Source organism: Diadema antillarum, unplaced genomic scaffold (genome assembly GCF_040938485.1).
Source record: "Diadema antillarum isolate AM-2024a unplaced genomic scaffold, OU_Dant_1.0 seq00000768_RagTag, whole genome shotgun sequence".
NCBI classification, from domain to species: Eukaryota; Metazoa; Echinodermata; class Echinoidea; order Diadematoida; family Diadematidae; genus Diadema; species Diadema antillarum.
In genome coordinates, this window is record NW_027271658.1 from 371,481 (window position 1) to 397,153 (window position 25,673).

The 25,673-nt window shown below is 36.9% G+C and overlaps 1 protein-coding gene across 1 annotated transcript in view; it reads left to right on the forward strand.

Annotated features, from left to right (window-relative positions):
* The window catches only part of LOC139738791 (testin-like), a 269,128-nt gene that overhangs the window by 100,352 nt on the left and 143,103 nt on the right, over positions 1 to 25,673 (forward strand). The gene's annotated exons all lie outside the window — the stretch shown is intronic.

Here is a 25,673-nt window from a genome sequence, read left to right on the forward strand (position 1 = left end):
CCAAACAGCTGGGAGAATACCACGTACACTAGCTCCCATGTCATGTGTCGTGATCATCTACTACTGTACTAGGTAAGAAGTATGATGCGTGTACTGTGCGTGTTAACTGTTGGTCCACTGTGACATCACACTTCTACTGTAGCTTTCAAGGTCAGCGTGCTCACACATCATGGAGATCGATCCCCCTTGTAGCAGACGATGACTGGTACTATTTTCAACATTGTTTTTTTTTTTTATGAAAGTTACAGGTGACCTTAGGTACCGGTATTGAAATTTGGCAGAGATCGTCTTTGGGTCTTTAATTCTAACATTAAATATGCTGATGTAGCTAAAAAAGTAATTAGGCCTACTATACACTTTTGTATTGGTGCTCACTTAGTATTTGTGTGGACAAAACAACTGCATAATTATTGTCTTGTGGAAATGAGTTCTAAATCCATTTCTGAACCTTGTGTTTTCATACTTTCCTCCAGATAAAGACGTAGACATGACAGCTCTTTGGGAGTGATGGTGATTTAAAGGAACTCGGTGTAGGGGTCATCATTTGGAGAACAAAGACAGATATTGATAGCTGTACAGTCTCTGTCACACAAAGAGGGTGCAGATCACCAGATTGCAAAGTATCAGATGTGGTCAACGACTAGCCATTGAATTCAGGGTTGACGAATGCTGGAAACACCGGGCCAACATCAGCGAAGGAGCCTCTGAGATATGGACTTCCATTGCATTTACCCTGCTGTAAGCTATTCTGTTGTTTTCAAGTATGATTAATGAAGGGAGACTAGATTGAAATTGATTTATATTTATTTTACATTCTGGAGTCTTAGTAATTACATAAGAGGCTACATTAAGAGACTGAATGCTTGGTTGGTTTTGTTTTATTTGAAGAAATGATTTTCAAGATCCTTCATGGAGCTGTTTTCGTGGAGCTGTCCTTCCCTCTGAAAGTGAATGTCTTGACAGGTTAATACTTGTATTTAAGAAAAATGTGTACCATGTAGGCCTACCAGGTACTTGCCGTATTGACAGAAATGAAAACCATGTTATGGTCAGTCTTGAGTTGTAGTAGAGCTGTTGCTTATGTCAAATATGTATGTTAAATGATGTTGCTCTTCAAGTTTATAATGTAAACTGGAGGAACCTACTATCCTCATGCCATTTGTATTATTCATAAAACCATTATATTTTACATATTTGCCCAGGAATTCAACACACACATCACTTCAAGGGGGAAGAGATACTTCAAAAGCTGAGGGAAGGAGTTCTGACTGTTCCGAGGAGACATCTGCACACCCAGATCATTGCAGCATATTTGTTGTTGAAAATGGAAGCAGAAAACTGTACAGCGTAAGTTCAATTATTTAAAATATTATTATTATTCATATATTATGTTATCATAATTATTGAAAATTGGTCTGGAATACCAGTTTCCCATTGTCATGTCTTGTACTACATTTCCATCCAATATATAACCATGTAATTTGCCTGTTTATTTATTTTTTTTTTGTCTTCTCAAGTATAGAGAAAAGCAGACTAAAATTTGCCCCCCCCCCCAAAAAAAAAAAAGAAAAAAAGAAAAAAAAAGAAAGAAAGAAAGTAGAAGGGACCGGTAAGTATAACATTGTTAATGAAGTGATGGTTATAGATTTAAAAATAAAGACTGGTATACTTGTATGAGACATATAAACAGAGTGTACGTACAAGACTCCATGCTGACTTATTTTCTTGGTAACCCCATCGGGCCACATGTATATTGATTTGATAATAGTCCTAATACTTATGATTTAATCATCACAATGATTAATAAAAAAGTGGGAGTTGATGTGCCATGAAGTTCAATGGATAATCACATCTTGTATAAATTTTTCTACTAACTGTGCACATTCACACTTAACCTATCTGCATGAAATTTTCAAGTAGCAATAAATGTACTTGAAACAGTGGTACTGAATAGCAATAGAAATTAATGCCAAGAAAAAAAAAAACATAAAAATAGTTCAGCCCCTTAAAAGATTAAAATGAGGGCCAAATTTGTGATGTTATATATTGTGTCCTGGAATATGATGAACATTCTTCTTGCTTTCTTTTTAAATTCAGATACCAAGTAGTGAGCAAAGGATGTTGGAGCCAAGGCTGTTGCAATGCAGTACCCCACTTTGTGAGACACCACACAAGGTGGAAAGGACATGTAAGTTTATACTCGTAAGTTTATGTGATCTACAACTTTTTTTAGCCCTCTTTAGCAGAAAGCTTAAGTGACATACCTTGTAACATGGTATCTTATTCATCTAGCTTGCAAAAACTTCAACATTTTCAACTTTTCTCAAGAGCTAGTGGACAGAATTAAGCAACCAAACGAGGAGTTCATCATCCTTGTTTAGTTAGGGGGCAAGGACCCAAAGTTTTTCAGGTTATGGGCATGACCCCCCCCCCCCCCAAAAAAAAAAAAAAAAAAAAAAAATTCTTAATCAACTCATTGTGCAAATATACAGGCAATGTGGGGACTTTTTATAATCTTTGATGTACCTTCTCATAGATGTCTAATAAAGTTGTGTGCAGATTGGCCTGATTCCATGACTTAGGTTCGATAAACGTTAACTTCAACATAACGTAATGTAACTGAAGTCCCAACATGCCAGTTGCGCCGTTCATTTATAATAAACCTATTCTCGTTTTCTTCCATAAGAATGCCACTACATGTATTTCTACTGCTATCAGATCTTCATCAGTTATAGTCAACTCTGTGCCAAGGTCAAATTTGTTGAGACTCAAGAAAAAGCTTTGACTTACAATGCATTCTTATATTTCAGGAGTATACCTGTACGGCAAGGATCATGGATTCATTGAGTATCGTTTGAAGACCTTGAGGAGCTATGACACCACTCATCACCTCAGGCAGAGAGAGAGAGTAGTTGCAGCTCCCACCAAGCCCCTGACCAAGCACCATTCCATCGTTAGATTAGAAGCCCAATGAGAAGAGACAGCTACCATCGGTATATAGGTCTAAATACCCTTGATTTTTCCTCTTTTGAGATACAGTATATGCTCCTCTGACGTTGGAACTTTCATTCTTGTTGAAGAGTCAGCCTCATCAGGCTCAGCAGTAGTTTAGCATGAAGCTGTTACCAGGATGTACTGCAGCACTTCAACATTAAAAGTAGAACAGGGCTCGCCGATGAAAAGAGTTTGTTGCATAGAATGTGTGATTGTTAAAGGACAAGTTCACCTTCATAAACATAAGGATTGAGAAAATGCAACAATATTAGTAGAACACATCAGTGAAAGTTTGAGGAAAATTGGACAATCGATGCAAAAGTTATGAATTTTTTAAATTTTTGTGTTGGAACCGCTGGATGAGGAGAGTACTACAGCTTGTGAGTCATATGCGTACAACAGTGTAAAGAAAATATAAAAGAAAATTCAACATATTTTCACTTTTTTCACATAATAAAAGAGCAATTGACTTGCCTCTTTCTAAAGGCAGGGGGAATAATATTACCCATAACATTTATCGGTAACGAGTCAGGGGAATGTGTACTTTTTTCAAAAGATGGAATTTTGTGAAATTCTCTTTATATTTTCCTGATATTGTTGTACGCATGTGACATCTAAGTTATTCATACACTGCAGTAGTCTTCTCATCCAGCGGGTACTGCAAAAAAAAACTTCAAAAATTCATAACTTTTGAACGGATTGTCTGATTTTCCTCAAACTTTCAATGATGTGTTCTACTGATATTGCTACATTCTCTCAATCCTTATGTTTATGAAGGTGAACTTGTCCGTTAATGCTTTAAATTGTTGATTGTTGTATATACTAGTAACTGAAAATAGTTTTGACTTATATAGTCAAGAAAAAATCTCCTCTTCATGGCAACATGTTAATCAATACATTCATCTGTAAGGTGTTCCAAGCATATGAAAGAATGTTTGGCCACACACAGCTTGGCATTCCGCATGATACGAATCTGGCTGCGCTCATGATTAAGCACCCCTTCTCTCCAGGCAATTCTGACTTGCTTTAATAAAACCTTTTTATGGTCTAATATTCAAGAGAGAAAACTGTTGACAGACACTTGTATGTATTGTATTTCTTTCCCTCATTTTGTTTGTTTGTTTGTTTGTTTTTTTTTTGGGGGGGGCGGGGAATGCTACAAATAGCAGCTAAATAGTAGAATCTTCCAATGGTCATCCATGCTCTTGGGATGAAGATCATGTCTCCATGTTGTGATTAAGTTACCACATACATTTGTCACCCCTTTGATTAGCAGTGATGCAGTACAATATGCATGTGCTCAAATTTATTGCATCCATCTTCTTTGGAGTAGAGGGAAAAATCTTTTAACAAAAATAAAACAAAATTGATGGGAATCATTGATCCCTAGGGTTACGGGACCCAGAGTTATTTTGTACATTTTCACCTTTATGTAATTGATGTACTGTACTTTGAAAAACTTGTGGGTAGAAGCTCAATTGGTTCAACTTCTTTTTCCACGAAACATCTGCAGCCCATCATTGATAAATCCACGGCATTAGAGTAGATGGAGCCAAATAGATTAGTTCACTAATGTGCCAAGTCAAACTTATGGATAATTCTTCCCTTGACCTCATAACAAATTATTAAGACCTGCAACTGACAATCATATTTTGTTATAGAGTGTTAGCAGTGATGTCACAATTGCCGACCATAAGGCTGCGTTCACATAGAAGTATACTATTTGGGTATTCGGGGCTCGTTTTCGAGGGCACGCGAATAGCTTGAATCGAATGATAGGATTTCCTAACACCGGTTCACATAAGAGGGCACTATTTGAATGTACCGAATAGCATAGAATAGTGTAGCAAAGTGGGAATCGAGCTTGTTCGATTTTCCTGCAGCGTATACCATCTCACGTTCATGAAATAATGACAATTTTGGTCTGGATTTGCCCTTTAGCAAAAATAAGCATATAGACTGACATTCTGATGCAGTTTAGAAATTGTTAATAAGATTTGCTGGGATGTAGGAGGAAGAAATCCTCACTGCATGGGATGGCAAGTTGACGGTGAGGGTGATGGTGTACTGGGTGCGAATAGCGAATAGCGAATACCGTATACCGTATACTTCTATGTGAACGCAGCCTAATGAAGTCAATTGCCTAAACTGACTAGAAATCAAGACTGCATACAAAAGCTGCAGCAATGTATACTTCAGGGAAACCTAAGGCAAAAGAACACCTTTGTTAGAGAGGCATGCATGAATGAATATTGATCGCCTTTGCTAAGGAAGCCACCATTATGGTGGCCAACATGACGTCATATGAAATCACTCTATAAGAAATTCAGTTTGCATGCATTAGTTGTTGCTACATCTGGCAAAACTCGGAAGGATTACAAGTGTTCAATATTGTACAATGATGCCTTATTTAGGTGAAGAAGATCAATGATATGATACATGTTGTGTCAACTGTATTGATTGCAATTCTTTTTCCATAAATAGTAGGCCCGGTTGAGGGGGGGGGGGGGGGGCCTACGAGCCCTCCTCCCCTTTGACATTCCATGCCAAATTTCATGAAGGCATGATTATTTTGGGGGGTTATTGATTGTAATCAATAACATAAATATTTTCATGCTGGACGTGTCGCTGACAAATTTCATTGAAAAGGCAATGAAAAACAAAAAGTAAGAAACAAAAAAATACATGAGTAAATAGAAAAAAATAGATACTTCAGAATTTTTTGATGGCACAATTTTTTTCTCTTTCATTTGCTATGGACGCTAGAAAGAATATTTACACAAAAAAACAAAAAATGTGCCTTTTTGGAACTTTAGTTATGGCAAATAGTCTGATTTCATGCTCAAATTAGCATAATTTAGCCAAGTGACTTTTTTTGTTGTTGTTGAAAATCAACATTACCGTTTTGTAGATTATGTCACAGGCAATTTGTGTGTGGATTTTGTAATGATCGCACGGTTGATGGCCGAGGTCTGGGGGGTTTCAGGGAGGCCCCCTCTGGCTCTATCATCTACATAATACCCCACCTAAAGCCTACTTAAAGTCAAGACTATGCTTCTCTGATCGAGTATGTTTAGGTATTTGTGCAATGTACTTGTAGAGCATCACTGTGTTACGTGACAGAGGATCCAACCTTGATTAACCATGCAGTATTGAAAATTTCTGTATTTTTGTCAATTTTTCAAAGCAATCACAATTCCTGGTACATGTGTAATTGTTTTTGTATTATGATATAGATAATGGTGACTATACTTTGCAAGTCTTTTGTAGCTTATCATTGAACATGCAATAATTATATTCACTTGTAGTCGAAAATTAAACATGTTCAGGAAGGGTACTTGTAAAATTGTTCACTTTTGCACAAACTTTATGATTTTGGCATATTTTCGGGGAAATGTGTGATGCTAATATTTGAAGAGTTTGTTCGCAAAAACCGATATGTCCATTTTTGAAGATTTTGAAGTACGGTCTCTGTCATAAAGTACAAAATAATACCTTTTGAATTACATATTGGTCACTACATATAAAGGTACATTTTTGAAGTTATGATCAAAAGAAGCAAACATTTTCTTATTATTCTCTGTATTTTTCTTGACATTTAATCGCAAATATCTCCATTTGGCACATATGGACTTATCAGTTTTTGCAAACAAACTCTTCATTTGTAGAGCTTTGGGAATGACAGCTAGAATAGCATATTTACAAGGACCTTGTGATGATTATGGTGACAGTTGTTCTTAAATGATAAAAATATGTATAATTATTATTGGCCACATAATTCATGGAAAACCAGATACTCAGCACATGAAGACTGTTTGTAATGGTGTACTGCTCTGTAGTTGAAGTTTAGATATTTAAAGAGGTATATTCCTTTTTTTTTTTTTTCAGGTGATCATGTGGACATCACACATTTATTTAATATAGAGAATCAGCTCATAAAAAAAATATCATGCGTAGCATTTAGTACATTATCTTCTTATATCCCCCTCAATGCTACTTAAAGAAAGAATAAATTAATAAGAAAGAATGAAACAACAGCCAATTGGATTACTAGCTTATATTTATTCAGTTTCATGTATTGATCCAGCTCGGGTAGGAATGACTTTCAAAACTGGAACACAAAGTTGGCAATGCACTGGGCTACCAGTGGTGGATCGTTGGCTTCAAAATATATGCATTAATATTAACAAATATCTATATTATGAACTTTGCTTGCTGTTTTTGTTTGTATTAGTTTGATTGGTACTCATTAGTCCAGAAATGGCTCCAGACCACTTAGATTATTCCCAAATTCATCACCATTGTCACTTTTTCTTCCAGGGTTGAATAACTAGTGCACTGAGTGCTGTGATAGAGATGTGTGCTCATGTAGCGTGTAATTCCGTTTGGGATTGAAAAAAGATTGAAAAAGGAGTGAAAAACCTCCGGAGTTAAAGAAGAGTGAAATAAATAGGAGTGAATTGAGAGTGAGAAAGGAGTGAAAAACGACTGAGAAAAGAGTGAAATACGTCAGGAGTGAATTTAGAGTGAGAAAGGAGTGAACATCCCACCAAAAACATTTCCGTCTTTTTTCACTCTCTTTTGGAGTGAAATTTCTGTTCACTCGAAATTCACTCCACTTCTAGTGATCCTTGACGTCACTACCAAGGGGAGTGAAAATTGAGTGAAAATTCACTCTTTCTTTTTTAGAGAGTAAATATGCATTCTACAGTGTAATTTAGTAGTGGCAGTTCCGAATACCCTATGCTAGCTCACATCAACTTAACATGATATAGCCACAGGCTGTGGTGGGGTAGGCCAGAATTTGGAGTCACACACATGGCCATCTCTTCTTGTTTCCATAGCAACATCATCCCTGTGCTTTCTGAGCAAATGAAACAAAAGTCTGCCTGTCCAGGCTGTAATCCATTCTGGATGAATGATGCGTAGCGTGCGTAGTTTGCAATCGCGTTCTTAAATCAAATCTTTGTGGGATTTCAAGGAAACATTTGACTTTGTGAATGAGAGGAGGGCAACCACAGCTGACACACCAAATTCCTCCCCTGAAAGCCAGGGGGAGAGGTTGATGTCAGCCGCAATGCTCACTGCTGCCCTGACACTAATATGAAATGGATTACAGGGCAGGGATGGCGCTTTGCCTACAAGTACTGGAGGTTTTAGGCCTATTGTTTGTTGTAGAGCTCAGTTGGACTGGGTGCTGGTGACAGATTGTCCCCCAAGGTGACCTTGAAGCAGTCCTGGATCTACTCCAGATGTGAGCTCACTGGACTGGGTCTCAGTGAATGGTGCTGTGTATTAGAGTGACCCATTAAAAAAGTTCATGGAAGTCTTCTTTAAACAAGCAAACTATGACATTATATCAATCTTGCAGTTGCAATTCATTGCTTCACTGCACTGTATTGATAAGGCAGATTGTTTGAATGTTGTTATTGCTGTTTTTATCAGTAGGAATAAATTATTACCATATGAGTCTTGTCATGTATTTTAGTGTTATTGTATACAGTCCCACACTATGTAGATTCTTCTCTTGGACAACTTTTGAATATAAGATATATCTGTGCTCATCAAGAACTATGAAGGGATACTAATGATATTCAAGGAGGGAGAGCAGAGTCTTGATGTCATCATATTGTAATGGTAGAAATTCCTACATAAATTCTCTGCTTACATGCTATGCATAGATTAAATAATTGAAGGGAATATGACAATGAGTGATTTTATTTTTATCAAGTCATTTCCATAAAAAAATGAAAAAATGTTGTCTTTTCTGTATGCATTAATTTCTGTTTTGGTAATTGTATTCAAATTAACTTGGGGGTTGCAAAAATATATCATATTGAGACCCTCTATTTTTTATCATTGCTGATAGGGAATGTTAGTATACTCAAGGAGGTTTAATACATTGGAGTTCCAACTGGCTGCAATTATTCAAACAGTTGTCAGATTTCTATTGATGTACAAAAGAATTCCACAGGTGCACTTGTGCCTTTGAGGATCGATGTTCCAAGCCGCCGTCTTGCTGAGCAATCTGAAGATTTATTTTGAACGTTATCATAATGTTGGCCATATTTTGCCTATTTATTTATTAAATGAAATGAAATTTTACGTAATGATAAAGCATGTAAAACAAAAGTCAATTCCGTCCAGAAATTTGCACAAAAGTGTAAATCAGACGGTTGTGACTCCACTCTCTAGAACCTCCTTGGTATACTAGAATGTAATGGCTATGTACATGTATTTCTATTTTCATAAATTGTTACAAACAGATGATATTATTTAAAGCAAAACAAAGAAAGACAAGTCTTTGTACATGAAGAAGCCTAGAGGAGTGTTAAGCATCAATAAGCTGTTTGTGTACCATGCCAAGTTATACCACCAGAATTCTTACTTGAATTCTTTGAGCAATTGTGGACCAATGAATCATGCTCAAATAACATTGTCCAATCACATTAAGACACATATGTTTCTTCTTTTTTTTTTTAAAGTAAACCACAAACCTTTTTATGTCATGTCAGTCCAAGAATTTCTCGATAATTTCTTTGTTGTGAATTGCTCGACTGTTTTTCTGTTAATGCATATTGAAGAATGCACAAGGTAATCTTATTTTCATACAATTTGTGATTACGTGACTGACAAGTTGCTGTAAGAGTTGCTTTTTTTTCTCTCTCATGTGGCCCATTTGGGCCACTAAAATCTTTGAATTTGAAATTTTGGTGGCCCAAAAAATAGCCTGAAATAATATGAAATAGAAAAGATTGTTTTTTAATTTTGCTGCCCCATCTGGCCACCAAAAGAAAAAAATTGGTTGCCCAACATAAAGTTTTAGTGCCCTAGGCTACCATAAACGTATTGATGATGGGCTGATTTTGCTACAACACACATTTTCCATACACACCAGCCCAAGTATACTGGGGACTTGTCTTCAATGGGTTAATGTGGAGTCCTGCTATCAGTAAGGCCAGTCATTTAATGGCTTATCATATCTATGCTTTTTTATCTCTCTAGTGTACAATTTAAAACCAGTGAGGCAATGTATAAGTGTGTGATCTGTGGTTCAGCTGCAGTGATGTAATGAGATTGTAGAAATATAGATTACATTTCCTTATGCCAACATATTTTCATGCTCAGAGCATAATAACAACTCATTAAAAAGGATTCAGAGAAACAAGTAGATATGTACATTCATTCGTGTTCAAATATTTTAGAACATTTAAATCAAGCATGATTTTGTTGGCCTTGTCTTTCCTTGCTCGTGTGTCAGAAATTTGTATATCTTTTCTAAAGACTTGTAGAGGTAGCCACTACAGCTAGAAATCAGTCACAACATGTATATGCTGATTTTGAGTAATTTACTAGGTCTAGCCTTATCAATCTCACAGAATTTTAGTTAGATAACCATTGAAATACTTTGCATTGTTTATGAAACTGTCATTAATCATACAGTTTCCAAACTTTAAGTGGGTGTTGAATGATATACTGAATGTTTGTGCACCAGTCTGCTAACAATGTTGGCTGTCAGTGAATTGGGTCCAAGGACCAATCATTGTCAGTGATACAGCAGACTCTCCTCATCACTGGAATCCATGCCTACAGCATCTCACTCATCATGCCACACCCACACCACAGCTTTCCCCCATCTCACTCTCATAATGGAGCTGTCCAATCACATTCCACTCAGAGCTGGAGAAATTGCTTTCATGTGTAATAACTGGCCTGTCTCCTTCAATCTGATACAGGCTGGTGTAGCTGAATTTTTTCCCCTTTATTTTCATCTCTTGGATAATTGGAAACATGTCCTGTTCACGGAAGCAAAATATTAAAACAATATCAACAACTTTCCTAGCTTTAGTTTTAACTTGAAAATAAATTCAATAGTAGGAAATATGCTGTTGAAGCAGAATAAGATTATACATGCAGAGTAATTTGGAAATGATATAGATGCTGAAAGAAGAGGGACGTTTACGCACTGTTAATGATTTATATCATAGACTTTTATTTTGAAAGGTTTTTGACTTTCAGTTTTTGTCAGAAAATAATATGTGTTATATTTGTGTGAGTGTTATTGAAGAAAAGTGCAACAGGAAGTAAAAATGAAATTGGAATGGATGAATAAGTGGAAGCTAAAAACAAAAAGGAAGAGTGACAGAGCAGAGAGGAAAGAGGAGAAGAAGAGATGTTGGATGTTGTACCTTGAGGCTCTTTTCATCATATGATAGTGGTTTGTATCTGTCATGGTAGGGGAGAAGCTAGAAATAACTTAATTCCCTCTGCCTTGGGCTGGTATGCTGGCTGCAGTGGTTGTATGGTATCAATCAGGAGCCAACAGCAGCCTCAAGCATCACTTTATCTCTGACCACCCTTCAACCTCTGTCGCTAACCCCCTCCCTCACCCGTCTCCTCCTTGCCAGTTTGCAGGCAGCAGACAGTCTGCCAGACTTTGAGCCTCAGACGTCATCTTGCATGTTTAAAGGATGCAGTCTCCATGACATTTTCTTTTGATGGAAGAGCTTTTCCTGCTGTACCGTGTGATGAATCAGACAACACCCTCTGTGCTATAAGGACCATCACTCTTTGGAGAAGTAGGAGGGAACTACTTGACTTTAGGGATGTTGGATGTGTTCTCGTCTTTAGTCTAACTTTTTGAAATACAGGTATGACTATATCGTGCCACTGATCCTTGAATGGAAGTTATTCAGGATATCCCTGAATCCTGATAAAATTGCAACATTTTGCATGTGAAGATGAGATTGGCCTTGGATGGATGGACCAGTTCATTAATGTTTGCACGAAAAGTGAATTAGACGACACTGGGATGATTTATTGTGGTTCAGGCACAGGAGAGTTGAAGACCAGTGGTTTGTGACAGAAGCTACTATCATTGGATATTCTACCTGACATTGGAAGCGACCTGGAGCTCGGTTTAAAGATAACTTTTATCAATGGCCTTGTTGCTGTAACTCTGGTTTTTCTGTTCCTATTTGTGCGTAGGGATGATAGTTCTCTCTGTTCATGCCCCAGTTGTTGGCAGCTTTTTGGTGAATGTTTACTGTCATTTATTCAGTTTGTCTAAGAAAACTCTTCAGTTTTACTCACATCTTGTGAAATAGTGACAGCTTCCCGGTGTGTGTAGAACCAGCCTGTGCTCGTGGGTGTACTGTGGTATCAGATGGATATCAAGTCCACAGTTGTGCAGAGGGTAAGTTACAAACTCTCCTGCTGCAAATTGGTGGCAGATATAGTCATCCTTCCTTAAGTTTGAAAGCTGGCAGACAATCCATGCTATTTATCAGTGTGTGTCTGTCTGTGTGTCTGTCTGTGTGTCTGTCTGTGTGTATGTGCAGGACTGACCAGAAAAGTTTAAGGTACAAAAACTGCAGTGAAGATGAAAAGGGGACTTAAGCCTCAGTGATGTTAGTATGATCATTACAGTAGATCATGAGATTCATCTGTTGAAACTAAGTATGAGTCTAAAACCCATTTATGAAGCAATCATGAGACTAAACAGAAGACAATGCTGTATGTGCCTGGAAAGTTCTCTGCTAATGTGTATGTACTTTTTCCTCTATTAGCCCTTTGAACGTGTTGAAGATGAGTCTTGAGCATACTCGGCTAGGTGTCTATGGAAAATGTGTGTTACAGCAAAATCAACTCCTTTTCAACATGTTAAGATTACTTAAATGAGGGAGATGATAAGCTTTGGTAAGGAGATGCATGTTTGGTTGTCATCACCATCAAAGTTGCAGGACAAAAATTCTTTGTTTGTATTTTGATTGTCTTTGCTGTCTTTGAAATGTCAAAGAGTAAATGGTGTAATTTATGTACGCACGTTCAGTTACCTGTTAGGATTCTTGCTGGACGCTAGTGTGATACGTGATATCAATATTTTGAAACAGTCAGGAAGGATGACATCTCATGTGGTTTCTACTAGTAATACTGCAGTGTGGAAAGAATGTTATGACATCTGTGTCAACATAGGATGTTTGTCAGTGTTCCCTTTTCTAATTGAAAGCTAAATGAGAATCAGGTCAGTGGGTATCATTGGCCCACAGCGTTATGGAATGATACGTTCACACTTGCTGTGTATCTCAGCAGGAAGGCAGTTTGACCTGTAACTTGAATCGTGTTGTCAATAGAGTCAGGCTGGCTAGTAATGCTGATGATCAGACTCCAAAATACTTTGTGAAATTGCTGCATAGGTCTTTGACATGCCTGGTTAAGATTCTACATTCTATTGCATTTCATGCCCAATCATATACATTCCTGTTAAAAATTGGGAATTCTGTCACTCCGTCTGTCTGGACTTTGAGTCTGACACCGTTGAGCTTGATGGAGACAAAGTGAGCTGTTAAGCTAATACATATCATAAACTTCAGGTCAGTGGGTATCCAGGACTAGATAGTGTGCAGATAATCCCAAGCAATTCTTTGAAAGGACTTGCATAGAGATTGTTTTTTTTTTATCTAACAGAAATTCAGTTCTTGCTCGGTGATGCCACATAAAAACACATACACACTCAAAATGCACCATCACCAGTGAAAATCATTAATTTCTATAAGTTGTGGAAAATGCTGATGTGGGTTCTCTATCATATTTTCTGAAATGGCAACGTTATGCATTCAATATTTTGTAAGGTCTGTTCAGATAGTGACATTCAAACTTATTTCATTCAGTTAAGATTCCATTATTTGTTATTTTCAGTTTCCCTCAGCTAGTCACATAATGAACTTGTCTTGTTACCAGAGATGATAAAGTAGCGACATGAAGCTGGCATTTTTCCTGTTTTTTTGAAACCTAATCTGTCTGTCAGACCTGATCAAGCCCAATACAGCAGTGTTACAGGAAGTAAAGTTTATCGAGGACAAACAGGATCTGAGTGAAATATCAGTTAAAGTGCGATCTCACACAACATTCAAGCTGGCTTGAACAAATGGAGTAGAATATTAAACAAATGAAATGGTGGAGGTGTTATGAAAATTGTACCTAAAATATGAAAGTAAAGGAATTTTAGAGTCTTCAGAGAGTTTTCACAGAACAATGATGTTAAAAGCAGACTGTGTTAATCAGATGAGGTGATGATGTCAGTACCTCACAAGTCTTCCTTTAACCGGCCTAGAATATTCATTCGATAATTTTTTTAATGTGAATCAATTAATGATAAGAAAAAAGCATACTCATCTAGCTCTTATGACTTAAAGGTGGGAAGGGCTTATAGTTGGCCAAGTATAAATCCAAAATGTGGTTTTCTAATACTTTTGTACACAAACTAATGAAGAGTAGCATGTGTGTGGCATCATCAGCTCAGCTAATTTGCATACAATGTATATAATTGCAACCAATATCACTGTTCATTTGAAACATTTGAAATTTACAATTTCATAACTTCCTTGATTCACACCCCACTTTGGTTCATCTGATTTTACAACATTAATTGAAGTCTTTATGATCATGGTATAGAATTGAAATTATAAGCACAGGCACTGTTATACACTTGCTATTAGACCATAAAATAAGAATGAAGTGCATAGCATAGAATTGTGAAATATGTGAACCTGCTTCCTGCTCAAACAAGAAACACTCTCTCCTTCCCTCTGTCTTTCACACTCTCTTTCTCTCTCAGGTATCATATACAGATGAATAAATAGACAGTCTTATACATGATATACTGTAAAAGTGGAAATTTTTGCAGCATTGAAATGTTTGTGCACTTCATGCAACTAGAAACTAGCGTGAAAATGAAAGCACAGGAATATTTTTGCTTGCCATGTATCCCAGTAGTTGATGTCTTGATTCTGCGGAATTAAAAATGTGCGAAACTCTTCTTACTGGGCCCAGCAATGAAAAATTAGTCATGCGAACATATCCACTTTTACAGTATTCGATTTACACCCTACACTTATAATGGAAGAAGATGTCCTTGTCTCTGTGTGTTTCAGCTGCATGCTAGAAATCAGAGGTGATTTTTTTTTGATGGAATATACTCATAAAAGAAAGAGAAAATCTTAAACTTATCATATATTCATGCTTATAGTCTGGGTCACCTTGATTTGATTTGATACATAACAGGGAAATCCAATCATAACAAGCTTGCTTACAACAAAGGTACAGCTTTTAACCAGGTGAGATCATTTTCCCAATTTTCCAGTACTGTATATAGCTGGTTTCTTTTTTAATACGTTTACAATTAGCCACCAGTTATAATGAAGTAAAATCAGCGGTCCCAGTGACTTTATTATCATAGGGCTTCTCTGTAACAGCATGGATGAACATTGCTTAGTGGGTGCATGCAGAGAGCATAAGTTTATCATTTCATCTTACATTTTAATATTTCACGACCAACCTCTTCTTGATGGAATTTTATTTCACAGATACTCTTTGTGGAAGCTAGGGATATGATATTGGAATTGACAGTCAAAAATATCCACATACGATAGTTATCATCTAACAACCTTCAGTCTGACATAGCGTTATATATTACACATCATTTGGCAAGGTTTATATCTAAGTCAATGCATGTGCACCAGTATTCATGCAAGAATGATTTGCAGAGTCCTTTGCTACGAGGGAAAGGAACATAAATATGATGGTAGAGATCTATACGCACCTGTAACAAGTGAAAGATATAGTAATGAAGAGTGAGCTAGCTTGAGGAAATGATGGATGACAGAGTAGGAAGGAGAAATATGAAACACAGCATTCCAGGTCATTCTGCTTTGTCTCATGAAGTGAAGATGGGTTAAAGTATCTCCTTCACAATGCTTGTAGGAATCCTTGCATTGTTAACATTCAAAACTTAGTGCCATTGTGTTTTAGTACCATTTGATATTCTTATAAAGCCTCGTAAAAGCATGCTTATTTCTCCCTTGTGTCTGCCCAAATGTTTAGACAAGCATTCAGGTACATCAGCCTCACCACTGTTTTGTCACATTTCATATTTGGCCAAAGCTGCTATCAAAATAGATAAAATACACTTCAAGGACCACTAACAGATTTCCCCTTTCTGCTCCTTTCTCTCTTGTCTTCTGTACGTTTTATTGGGGAATTTGTCTTTTGTCCTTTTTTCTGCACAATTTCTGTCCTTTGAGGTGAGAGCCAGGTGACACCAACACTGTACAAATCCAGTAGAGGTATTGCCCTTCTTTTTTTCTAACGGTCGGCGATGAGGTCTCTTGTCTACCTCTAGAGACTGAATACCGTTTTGTATGTTTCACCCTGTATCCTTGCCCTCCACCTGCATGGGACCATCTTATACCGCTCTATTTACCCCTTCCTGGAAGCCCAACTAGGGATGTTAGAAGCCTCTTGAGATTAAGGGTGTCTTGTGTTGACCCATTCATCAGCCATAATCTCATTTTCCCTGTCTGAAGAGACTCTCTTCTGCTCCAATGCATCGTAGCCTCTGATTGGCTCTCAGATGTCATGTGATAGTCAGGGGATTTCAGAGCATAGCGTGATGGAAGTATCCTTTTTGAATAGGATTGGCATGGATAGGAGATTGATTCAAACAAGATTTACATTAAGACTGTGTGGTTCATAGCTGAGATGCAATAATACAGTTTGCTGTGTGATGTTGAAAGATTATTTGGTGGAAGGAGGAGAAAAGACATGAATGTCAAATGTCAATTGAGTGATGGTTAGGCCTAGATTTCTATCACTCTTTAGAAAAGTGGTTACCATTGTGATATAGTGATGAAGACACTTCAAATGTTCAGGTGTTTTCTCTCAGATTGTCAGATAAATGTAAGCAGAGCATTAAAAATATAGAACTTGGTAGAACGGTCACTCTCTTTTCCACCAAATTGTTTGTTGTTGTTGTTGTTGTTGTTGTTGTTGTTTTTTGGTCTCTGCCTCTTTAATACCAATCACAATGTACAAATGATAAGCTGTATGTAGAAAGTGTGTTGTACTAAAACAGGTTAACATTGGACCCATCCTTATCTAAAGTTGTCCTCCGCTCATAGGTAGAAGGCCTTTTTGTACAACACTTTCTGAGATTTGCTTGGCAAAGCTGACATGATTTCTCACAAACCCACAGCAATTGCCTTCACAGTCTTTTGTCCAGCATGCAATGCCAGTGCGTACAGTAATATACAGACCAAAGACAATACTCACATTATAAATTTTCGACATGAACATGCAGGCACGTCTTCAGTCACATAATGTATCATTGTGGGGCTTGCTCTACTGTTTACATTTGTGGAAGACAGCTGCTTCCTTCAGCTACTGGGTGTACTGTATATAATTTATGCTTATCCTCATGTGCAACATGTAAATATGTAATAACACAGGAACAAAGGGCAATTTGCAAAGATCAGTTGATGCACATTATTTGTAATACTGCTGGGACAAAGAGTTCTCCAGCCCTGACACAGCAACTTTATAAGTTATATTATATACTTTTAAAAGACTTGATCAAAATGTAGATTACAGTTGGTCGGGTAGAAAGAGAAAAGAGAAAGTGAAGCCTTTTAGTAATGAAATTTTATGTTATTAATACCAGGCAAGTGTCATTCATGAATTATATGGGCAGTGTTTCACCATGGATGTCACAAATCATATCATATAAAAGATGCATTTATGTAACTTATGGCATCATGTGATACTGGTGCAGTGTCTTGATAGGACCATGCAGTGAAGGATCTGTGACTAGCATACACTCATTGGGTCATTGCCACAATCTTCATGAAAGCCTGTCAGTGTTTGCCCCAAGATGTTGAGCTATATCTACAGAGCAGCGACTTATGCTGGAGCAACAATATCTGGCTGCAAGTAACTCGAGTCCCTGAAAAGATTTTGCCTGAGAGTGCAACAACATACAGTCCATAGTTTAGTGAACTCACTTTAACTCCCTGACAGGATTGGACAGATTCTGTGTATGTTACACTTACGCTGCCCTGCCAAATCCATTTTCATATCATGAATTCACAGCAAATCTGCTTGTGGGGGATGTTTCCACTAGCCTGTTTGTGGATTTAGTGAATGCAGAAAGATTAGTGAAACATTTAGTGAAGTTTGTTGAAATCAGGCATTCCATTTGAATGTTCTGAATTTCAAAGGTTTGCTAAAGTCCACTTTCTGAATGTTGGTGTTCTTTAACAGTTTAACAGCACAATGCTTCTTAGGAAAATACAAGAGGATATTGTAAATATTCATTTTCATGATAAGAGTACAAATACTCTCATCTTGTCTTGGTACTAAGGTTTGTTAGCGCAATGTCAATTCCCAAGCTAATTGGATCAGTTAGGGTATTTGCTGTCACAATGTTTTTGAAGAAATCAATTTGTGTGAAATTAATTTTTCTGATGTACTTATTATATAATCTTGCCTATAAGTCAATTTACAAAAGGACTGCATAGCAAGAATCCCAAATATTCAGAAATCTTCTACTGTGAGGACCAAAAATCTACATATTTTGGTCACTAGAAATTTTCATTTACAGACAGACTACCTGAATTTGTTTGGGACCAGTTTCCATGACAGTAAATACATGTGTGGCTGTGATGACACAGTAGGTAGTGTATAACTCAAAGTCTTTTGATACATATCTACTGCACCTTGTGTCTGAGTAAGACTATAACACAGGTACATGGCAGTGATGAGTGCTTTAAATATTTATTGCTTGGCATACTCACTATGCCCCAACTCTCAACCCCACAACCCTTCACGTTTTCACAAGTCACTGTAGTCTACATACATGACATGTAATGTGAAGCAAACTGACTCTCGATCAGCCAACTGCCTGATGTATAGTGTGTGACTATATCATGGATTACTGAAATATACATCTCCTGGAACATGATTAACCCATTGAGGACGAGTACGGAGTATATTCGGGCAGGTGTCTGTGGGAAATGCGTGTTGTAGCAAAATCAGTCCGTCCTCAACGGGTTAAAGGGGCTTGAAAATGATTGAAAAAGCAGCAGCCAAAGCTCCCAAAGAGCAAGGGCAAGAGTAAAACTAGAGATAGGAATGCATTTTAAACAGAGATGTCCCTGATTAATATGAAACAAAATCAAAATGCAAGTTTACATTGCTAGATTTTTTATTCATCATGCCTGAAACATGTGTATGGGGGATGAGGGGGATCAGAACCATAATACAAAGGTGTCATTCCTTGTCCACTGTCGGCATCATAAGCACTTTCACAATCTTAAATATTCAATATTCAGGTTTAGAAGTAGCATAATACTGCTGAAAGAGGGTTCCATTTTTATTCCATAAATAGATTAAGTCATTTAAGAAAAGACTTTAACTCAGCTCACTGTAAGCACAGATCAATGATAAACTGAATGAAATCAAACTATAATATGAGCAAATTATGACTACTGTTATATTGGAAAGTCATGTAGGATGGTGTGTGGTAGGTACATTGACAAAGTCAGCTACAGTAGGAAACTGGGGGGCGTTTCATCAACGAGTTAGTCGGAGGTTTTCACCGACAAATTTGCTATCAGCCAATCAGACGCAAGGATTTACACTGACAACTGTTAAAAGCTAATGAAATCCTTGGTCTGATTGGCTGATAGCAAATTTGTCGGTGAAAACTCCGACGAACTTCGTTGATGAAACGCCCCCCTGATCTCTCTTGCCTATGGCAATACATACATTGCTTCATGGCATGAAATATTGCTGATGCTGGATTTTCTTCCAAAAGCATAGTGCTTAATCAAACTACTAGAGATTGATCAAGAATCTACAGATATATACATTTTTTTAAGACAAAAGAAGCACTTTCCTTTGTACAGATTAAAAAAAAAATATTCATGATTCAAGAGAGCTTAAAGTCTTTTTACACAAGGGGAACTCAATTTGCACTGAAGGAATGCTACAGGCCTAGATACAGCTATACATATGATCAAGGTAGATGTTGTTTAATGTTCATAAGATGTCATCTAATATGGTTTACCAAATACATGCAGTCATATCATGACTTTGCCTGTATTACGATAAACTTTTTGCTGATGTAACTCTTTTTGTTTCAATACCTTTACAATAGAAGCTCCTTCTATGTTTTTAAGAGATGCTACACGAGATATATGCTGTGCTTGCTTTGATTCAGAGAAAGGCTTTCTGGAAGTGGTTTTAAGATTGAGACAGGGAATGATTTCTTTGGTTTAACAATTGCAAAATGTTTGCATTTATGGTAAGAAGTCAAACCACAAGCCATTAAAGTTTATGGGACTTTACTGGAGAGGTTCTACACCAGGAGTCAGTCAGGGAGAAGAAAATGAAGAATGGACATGAATAATAGGCAGAGATGGCCAAAGTGGTATGATTGCTTGTAAACATGACGTGACTCATCTAAACAAATGGGCTGAGAAAAGACATTCAAAGGAAATGGGCGTAGAGAATGAGGGAATAATGGGTGTCCAGTGAAGCCTGTCTCAGGTAATGTGTTTCCATTCACATTTATTGGGCAGTGATCTTTTCCCTGGCAGAGCTGAATGGGATGTATGTAAGGAGTAAATTCTCTCTTGATGCCTGAAACACTTCTCTCCTACCTACCGTGTGCTACTTTGTTTCTCTCTCCTTCCACTCCATGTTCAAGTTCCTTTTGTTGAATATACTCAAGTGGTATGAAACAGTCCCATAGCAATTGTTCATGACATGAAAAATTATTCAATTTTTAGATTTTATATGAGATTTATATGAGATGATAATTCAGTCATCTCACATTTCCCCCATTGAGCTATTCATTAACTTTCACTAGATAACCTGTTTTGAAATGAAATGAAATGAAATAATGAAAACCTGAATACAATGTGCTGCAAATTTTCCTCATGTTATCATAAGCTAGTATGGATAACTGGCAGGGGGAAGTGGTTGCAATCAATACATTTTCAACCAAACATGATTGTTATGATTGTTATGATATATTTGTGTACAGACCAATTGTGAGGTGATGACATTGTTACCTCATCTAATTTGCATATGTGTGGTTATGCCAAATAGTAGTTTTTTATAAGAACATACAAAGTCTTGAAATCTCATAACTTTTTTATATCATATACTATTGTTGTTAGACTTTAAATTGCTGCTTACAAGTTATACTCAGTTAATTTGCATATAAAGCTCCATCTGATTTCACTGTTTGTTAAAGACATGAAGAAAATCATAGTTCTACTACAATTTTATGTTCAAATTTTAAAACATCTTTGACCGTCTTATTCATTTGATTGAATTCTACTTTAAAAATAAACTAGAAAATGAAAATTTATTGCATGTAGCATGTAAAGTAAAAAAAAAAAAAATCCCCTTGGTATGGTTTTGTAGCTATAAAGGCCAGGGCAGCACAGATGAATCAAACAAATCATTGCCAACAGCTCACCAGGGAAAGGATATGTCCAACAATGTAGGCCTTTGTGACATTTTTATATTCATGTGTTTGCATCAATAGAAGGTCATATGCAAAACGGTTACAAAGGTCACAAAAGTTACAAAGATTATATAAATCTAGAATGAAGTATAAGGATCAGGTAGCAGGTGAAGCTATGAAATGAGAGTGAGCAAGGAGAAGGGTCAGGCTGTGAGTAGTACAGGCAGGTGGGAAAGTGGGACTAGGAGAGGTTGTAGACATATGGGGGGATAATAAAACCTCATGATAGAATGAAGGGTACATCAGGTGGATATAGTTAAAAGTGTGATTAACTCTATGTTCTTATACTTCAAGCAAGTCTACTCTTTCCATACAGATCCAAATTTTTTTAAAGGGCTATAATTTCTTCAGTATGTGCAATGAGAAGTTTTCTTTACATTATACCAGATAAACCCATACTTCACTTTGTTCCTCCAAAATTTTGTCATTTTTTTTTATTACTGAGCTTTTTTGAACATCTTTTAAATAATAGAGGAATTGATTTTCATATATCAAGCTTACACTGACACGGTGTTATATGGATTTGCCTCAAAGTATTTAATAATGAATGAGGAAGATTTATTATGATGAGCATAGTATGTGCTGCAATGAGCGATTTCTCTCTCTCTCTTAAAAAAAAAGGCAAAAGACATAGTGGCTTGGACTGGCAAGATGATTAATTGTCCAGTAAATTCTATTTCAGTTTTTCCAGTATAATCAATTATTAAACCAAATAAATGACTGCATTCTGTAAGGTGAAGCGCATGATGTGTTAGTGGGTTTTCAACTTGGCTCAAATGGACTATATCATGTCACATCATTTGTCATGGAGATTCTTTTCTAGATAAAGGCCTACACCTCAATCTATCATTGATTTGTCCTAGTCATCACTTTGTGTGTAACCAGTGACTGGAAACAAACCCTGCTGGAAAAAAGTCAATAAAGAGGATGAGGAATAGGCACTTAGCAAGGTTTGTGCAATACCCATGTCTAATGATCTACCATGTTACCATGACAACTCCCTCTCTGTGCCTGGGAGGAATGCCCCAATAGGTTGAACACCTCAATATGGTCACTAATGGCTGCCACCTCAGGGACCACACTTGCAAATCAAATCCTGTTATCGGTTGAGATATTATATATGAAAATACTCATCACATTGTAACATGAATAATGGTGACTTTCATACTCATACTATGAATGAATAATTATCACCTTGAAAACTTAAGGAATCATAAAGACTTTCTTTGTCATCTCTAATTGTTAGTGTAGAAATGAGTTTTGATATTTTTAATACACTTGCAAGACATTATAAAGGTTTTTTGTGCATATGTTGAAATGACTGGATGGAATTCATGAATTGTGTGCAGAATACTCTCAAACTAAGACAGACAGCACAAAAAACATTTGATGTTGTGTTGGTGCTGCTTCTGAAGGTAATCTATGATGAGTTTCTGAGTATCAAGTTCTGACCACTGCTTGCAAACTATGTCATAAGTAAGTGGTATCTATGTGTCCTTGAAGTATTGTAAAACCAGAAATTTGTGTGCATCAAACTCTCACAAATAGCTGAGACGCGCAAAAGTGAAATGCTTGCAAAGTTTTTGTCTACATAATGCATTGAATTCCAGTACACAGCTGTATACCACCATGGCAAGTAATTTGTGACAGTTTAATGCCACAGATATTTCCGGTTTTACAGTAGGCCCTATATGTTTTGATGAAAATGGGATTATATTTAGCTACATCTATGTGCCCTTGAAGTATGACGTCTTTCGGTATAGACGAGATGATATCTAGCTAGAAATGCCTTAATTATGTCAACACTGCACATGATATTAAACAAATTTAATGATTATGTTAATACAGAGAATGAATACAATCATAATCATATAGCTGATGATGGAGGTGACTGTGAGAGCAGCGATAATGACAGTATGCTTATCCCAGCTTAATCAGGCAGGATTGAGGGACAAGCTTTTCTCCCATTTGTGGGGTGTTCCTTTTTAAAACGGTGGCTGGTATTGACCCTTGTAAATTACCCGACATGAAACCTATATAGATCTTCAAATTTTATCCTTAGATATCCACAACAACAATTACACATGTGCGACAACACCCAGAAACAAACAAGCAAACAAACAAACAAAATGATACAGCAGAGTCATAGTTTAGAAAATGCATAATTGAATCAAGCCTTCATTTCTTTGTTCCACAAAACAATCCTAGTCAGAGTTCACAATATTTAAGATGTTATTCAAATTCATGAATTTCTTCTGTCGAGATGTTTTTCATTGCAATTTATTGACAAAATTGCCCTACATCGACGTGGTCTAGTGGAGATGACGCCAGTCCGGTGATCAGGAGGTCGTGGGTTCGAATCCTGCTCGAGTATGTACGCCCATGATTTTTTATCATGGCTACTACTAAAACACTGATCAATTCAGTGCTTATTTACTTACGATGTAGGGCAATTTGTCAATCAGTTGCAATTTAAGATGTTGATGCCAATAATGAATAGGTAGCACTGCTAACTTAAACATGTTTTCATTCTCCCAGTAGAGTGAACAACATGAACTTTTCCAAGTCTGTCCTCCTTCTTTCTCTGTCTGATGGACACACACATATCCACCTACAAAAAGACATTAAACAACATACAGATGGAGAGTATAAACCACACATGAGGACAGTAGCTATTCCTGATCGCTACTAAAATGCATATGTATGAGCAGAAGACTGTAGATGCTTGATATGACCACCAGCACTGCCCAACGGCAAATGTTTAGACCATGCAATTGGCAGAGTTTCTCTGGAATTGGTTAAAAAATTAACAGTAGCAGGGCCCTCTTTTGCATTGGCAACACTGAAGAGGCTACCGGGGGTACAGAAAACCATATCATCATAATTAGAGTTATTATTACCTTAAAAGAAAATGACCTTTCTATTAAGGAAATGAAATCCCTTGGGGTTATTTCACTGAATTTAGTCTATTTTAAAGGAAGTGTTTAGCCAAAATACATCTGATGGTAAGGTTTATGGTCCAGATTAAAGTAACAGGTGAAAATTTTGACATTAGATTTTGTTGCACACAAGTGATGTTCAATGCTAAAGCAGTTCATGCTTACCTGGTGAGCACCATATCATTGACATTTACTACAGTCATGTGATCAAACCAACAATGATGACATCGTAAGGTCACTTTAAACAGATGTTTTTGGATTAGCACATAGCGTGTTGATTCACAGAATATTCAGTAAAGTTGTATGGACGAGATGCTTTCTGAACTTTGATGATATGAATGTGATAAGGGAAACCCTCGCTTTTGATGATACATCAATCTAGAAAGAAATCATTACTTTTGTTTTCAGGGGCACAGATGTTAGGCAAACATTATAGCTGTTCTTTGTTACTCCTTCCAGAGTAAACAGCAGGCATCTGTGCTGTGAGTTTGAGCTAATTGATAATGTCAGAGGTTTCACATGGGTATGAAATAGGCTTCGACACATTGTCTGGTCTGTTCATTGTGACATTTTACGGATGTGGTGTTTTGGTTGTTGTTGTTGTTGTTTTTTTGCTTTCGTCATGTACATTGAACCTTTCTGCATGGTGCAGCCCAAAGCTTTAGGAGAAAACCTTGCATACATGTTGCTCTGGGCCTCCAAGGCAAAGATATGTTACATTCATGGCATTAGAGTGGTATGATACTTTCAAACTCCATAAAGTGAAGACTTTCATCCAATGCTTCCCTGTAACCAGTGTTGTGTCATGAATTTAAATTAATTCACTTAATATGACCTTTGCAACTTTCAGTCGGTAAGGCCTTGACCTTGCCTCAGAGAAAAAACTAGAATGTGACCTTTATCTATGTCCTGTATCCATGCAATGCTCTCATTAACTCAGTAAAGGTATGGTAATGTTTTGATTGAGATGGGGATTCAGATCTGAACTTTTTGCGAGATAATCAGAATGCACTCATATGAAATATTAAAGAGTGTACCCACCTTTTTTATGACCATTTTGTTTTCCTTTATCATCGGATATCTCAGCCATTTCAAAACCGATTTTCATCAAATAAACTTTGATTTCCGGTTAGAACTGTATGTTCTTTAATATTCAATGGAAGTGGTTTCTAATTATATTGCAAAAAGTTAAAACCTGAATTCCCTTCTAAACCAAAACTATACCATCCATTTTAGTGACTATATACTAGATCATATACATGCACAGAGTATGGTTGCCAGCTTACAGGTACAGTGTAAGTCAGAAGCCACACAGGTAAGCCACACAGGTGTAGATCTTCCCTCTCCAAGTGAATTGTTCATGTGTT